Source organism: Hetaerina americana, unplaced genomic scaffold (assembly GCF_022747635.1).
Source record: "Hetaerina americana unplaced genomic scaffold, ioHetAmer1.1.p SCAF_11, whole genome shotgun sequence".
NCBI lineage: Eukaryota > Metazoa > Arthropoda > Insecta > Odonata > Calopterygidae > Hetaerina > Hetaerina americana.
In genome coordinates, this window is record NW_027286181.1 from 15,240,085 (window position 1) to 15,244,922 (window position 4,838).

Below are 4,838 nucleotides of genomic sequence, written 5' to 3' on the forward strand. Positions count from 1 at the left end.
CTGTTCCTCAGTGAGGTGGCTGCAAAGGCGTCTTACCCCAGAGGGGCGGATCTGGATTTATTTAGTAATTTAAACCTAGTATTGATTCATCTATCTACTAATGATTCCCACCCCAAATCCATAAGCATTTCAGTGACGCTTTTCGCTTTATCGTAAGAGTTTTTAACAAAACGGGCTGCCCGACGTTGAACATTCTCAATTTCCCGAATGAGGCCTTTTTCACTCGGATCCCATACGCTTCATGCATATTCTACAAAGGACCTTACAAGAGCGGGATAAAAACGTTCCTTGACCTTGGAGTCTTTTCTGATGACAATTCGTCTAATAAATCCCAATTTTTTATATTCTTGCCCGCAGACTTGACGTATGTGGGTCCCCCAAGTCTTTAGTGAATGTAACACCGAGGTATTTTACCGTTGCAACTACTTCTAGGTCAACTCCAGCTAATTTGTAAATAAATCCCGTTGACATTTTAAAGAAATTTACCACCGAACATTTATTAAGATTTAATGACAAACCCCATTTTGAACACCATTTAGTAATGCCATCTAGATACTGTGCTATAGTTGAACGATCCTCATTCCCATCTCTCGATAAAGTCACCGTGCTATCCGAGAACATCCTAATCTTACTTTTCACGGCCCGGTTCAAATCGTTTTCGAAAATTAAGAACAGCAACGGCCCGATTACGCTTCCCTGAGGTACCCCCGAGTTGACTCGTACGCTCTCAGAAAAAAAATGCTCCAGGTGAGGCTCGAACTCACAACCCCGGCATAGCTCGGACACTGTCATATTAGTACCGTGCGCTAACCAATTGCACCACTGGAGCCTTGAGGAAGTCAGGCAGGACAAACAAGAATAAGTCTAACTGATTTGTACGCTGAATTGTAATTACTAATGGTTAATGACAAAATATGTGCTTTGAAGATTACATGACAGGAATATTAATTACCAATTCAATAGCATACCCCTAAATGGGCTACAACTTTGACGTTGTAGAAGGTCTTGTGTATTCTCATGACACCAAAAACTACAGCTACATAATACCCGGCAAGTTGCCGCAAGGGCGTGTGGCAGGGGTTACCACCCGAAAAAGAAAAAATGCAACCGCCTGCCAAACCAACATATTCAGGCAAACCCACAATCACAGAAGCGTATATATTCATGCAAAAAACTTTCTCAACCCAATTGCATGCGAATACATATGCCTTCAATCAACATACACATTCACGTACAACTAAAAAAAAAATCTATCCAACAACGAGCAAATTAGAATTGAAAAGCAAAAAGGGGAAACTCCGCTATCACATGGGCATGCAACACATAGAGCCCTAAGCTATATTAGATACGGTGGTACATGTACCTGTATTTGACGTGGAATACGTTACTTGAATTATTTCACAAAACTATTTTGACCAAAAGTTAAGAAAAACTTATTTGGTGATGTTGTATATCTGGAGTGAAGTCATCTCCTGCTACACACCCAAGAGGGTTAATTGTGAGTACCAGATGGATAGATAGAGAGACTCTCCCTTGCATAATGAACACTAAATTCGAAAAAAACGAACAGATAAACTTAAAAAGTTATCTCTTAAAGAAATAATTCAAGCCCATCGAATTTCGCAGTAGCGATTTATCGAAAAAAATGGACTAATTAAAAGTTAACCTTTAAATGAAATTAGTCGAGACTATCGGATTTTGCGGCAGCTGTTTACAATGTACGAAGCGTTTTCCCAACTTTGGCACAAATCATAAGATACCCTTTTGCATAAATCATAAGATACACTTTTGCATAAATCATAAGATATCCGTTTTTAAGCAATAAAATAGCTAGAGAAAGAATGCAACAGTTTGACTGTCGCTCCTCATTGAAGTGAACGACTTGAAATCTTCTAATTTTGAGTCATACATATGCTATCTTCGGTGTGTGAAAAAATATTCTTTTTAAATTGTTTTTTTTTCGTTCTCAAAAATATTCACAAAAGTGTAATCTATTTGGACCTAGCCTATGTTACTTCGAGAATGTTTAACCTATTTACACGAAAAATTAGAAGCCCCTACCCCGTATTCTCTTGGCGTGATTGGTCCCCCAAACTAACATATTGATTTTCAGGTTTATATATTGTTAGAATTTTGGATTAAGCTGTATAGTAACTCAGTAAAGGTTATCCTCTCGAGGGTAAAATTATCTGCGGCGATAGAGGATGATGACATATTATAATATTGTACACTGTCAGCGGGGTGTATTAAAAGCCGGAGTGGCGACATGCATGGGTTCTCGGGAGAAAAAGGGAGCAGTGGAGCAGAAACTAATTTGAGGTTGGGTGCGGCGTGTGATTGCCTAATTCCCGCCGTTTGAAATTCAAGGAACCTTGCCTCTACTTCTCAAAGGTAACTCCTCAATTAACTGAATATTTCCAGAGGTGCTAATTAAAGGCATGCGACATCAACTTAATTCATTATCAACTGTGGCAATGAATGGCGGCTTGCAAAATTAAAGAGAGCGGTGAAAATTCACAGCGAGATCCTTCTCTATCAACTGCTGATTTCCCCTATTATTATTATTTTACAAGAATAAACTATGGGGTCTATTCAATAAAAAAGTTGGAAGGAACGGCATTACTTCACTGTGAGTTCCTTAATCCTGGATATTTCGAGACAATCTAACGCCAAGTCCTCGATGAGACGGAGTCGTAGGTCTCTACATCTACATAGTACCCCGCAAGCCGCCGCAAGGGCGTGTGGCGGCGGGTGTTATGTCACTACCCGTAAAAAAGGACAAAACCACATGCGAAATCAACACATACAGGTATTGCCTGTACAATCACAGCCATTTGATTTCACGGCTGTATACACTATGTAGACCTTGCAAGACTCTCATCAGTTATAGGACTCCCCCTGTGTATTAGATTATTTAACTGCCGCCTCTTCTTTTTCTTTCTTTAAATCGAGGGATGCAATGAAATGTTCAGCGCTCGCTTTCGATATTCTTTTTTATTTATGAAAACCTTGACTTATAATATAGTTTCGTCTGTGTTCCTCGTTTTCGTTATTTCATATTACCCTTCATCCAAAAAATTTCTTTCGTGCGTTCCTTCAGTAAGTAATTCTCCAGGGGTCCTGTACATGCAAACCTGTACCCACAGTGGCGTATACATTCATGCAAAAATCCGTTCAACTTACGCGCATGCAAATACATACACTATCAACTAACAAGCAATTGCACCTTAGAATTTAGTAAAAATTTATCCAGTAACGTGCAAACTAGAATTTGAAAAGTAAGAAGGCAAAATTCCACTACTACATACAACATACAACGGTCTCCTCCCCAAGGACACAGGTAGGGAATGTGACGTAACAGTGCAGGTAGCGGGAGGCCTCCCCCCCAGAGAGAGAGAGATATGAAGGAGGAACTTAAAAACAGGCAAAACAGAGCAAGGAATACTGTTAAGAGCACCATATTATTTGATGGCATCCTAATACGGTCATGCGGGAAGAGGTTTGACAAAAAAATACACGATGTTAGAGAAAGTGCATGCATTTGAGTAGAACTATTTATTCCCCAGACGATGTGGGCGGCAAGTGGAATTTTTGCTACCTATAACCCTACAGCTGCTATCCCGTATTGTCCGTGGTAAGGAGTCCTTGAGTCTGCTACTTCTGATATCTATTTCCCCGAATTTTATAAACATGATCCGAGTCAGTGATATGTGTTGGAGCGCGAATAATTTGCGAGACTTCGGTGCTGAAACATGTGGCTCTGAATTTATTTAGTAAGTTCAACCTAGCATTGAAACGTCTATCTTCCACATTCCCACTCCAACTCCAGAAGCATTCCCGTGACGGTTATCGTTTTATCGAACGAAACGGGCTGCCCGGCGTTGAACCTTCTCTTTGTCTCTTGGACGGAGGTCAGATGCAGCAGTCACCTCGACAAGATCGACAAATTGACGCCATGCAAAACTTGTATCCAACGCGAATCACCAATCTAAGGTCACCTTAAAGTATATGTATATTTAATTAATTAGTCCGATTAATTGTTACTATAAGAAAAGAAGAGGAAAATGGGTTAGGTTTACCTACGTGCTTACGCAGAGTATTAATCAGGGACATGAACGAAGGGAAAGCCACGTGACAGCGCCATCCCTTATTTAAATTGCGACACTCCGCCGTGGTTGTACTCGATAGACATATTTATACCCATGTGTAGCTCTAATAAAAACGACTGAATTCAGTAATATCTTCGGCGAAACGGACATAAAATGCAACATCGACAAATTACACTTTCCATCATTACTGACATTACTTTAAATTTAGTTAAGTATACTTGAACAGTGAAGGTTATTAGCTACGAGCGAAAGCGGAAATATAGAGTCCCTTCTTACACCTAACCCCTCGTCGTTTACTTGGAAAAATACGTCAAAAATCATTGCAACAAAGAGTTTAGAAAATACTTACAGTGATTATAAGGAAATACGAAATAATAATAATTATATACCAGTATAATTGGATTGCACCAAATCTGTTCGAAGTTAATGCTTAGATACTGGTCAGATATTGTCCACACATTAAAAATTTAAGGCAAAACAATGTACTCAAGCTCGAGTATGATTTACTTGCTGATTGATTATGGATTAAATATGAGATATTTACGATTGGAATATTTGCCGTTAATTAAAGAACTCATAGAGGAAATATCTCATATCGAAATGAAGGTCATGTGGGAATTATTGGAGCATTATAATCGTTTTTCATGATCTGATTTTTGGTTGAGTGAAGCAAATCCAAATACACTTTAAAATCCGCTTGAATTTTTCTGGATATTTGGAAATCTCTTT

At 39.1% G+C, this 4,838-nt stretch overlaps 1 non-coding gene across 1 annotated transcript; it reads right to left on the reverse strand.

Annotated features, from left to right (window-relative positions):
* Positions 1–739: 739 nt before the first annotated feature.
* TRNAI-AAU (transfer RNA isoleucine (anticodon AAU)) lies at positions 740–829 on the reverse strand. The gene is given in 2 exon segments: positions 740–775; positions 792–829. It is a non-coding gene; the product is annotated as a tRNA-Ile (tRNA).
* Positions 830–4,838: the final 4,009 nt, after the last annotated feature.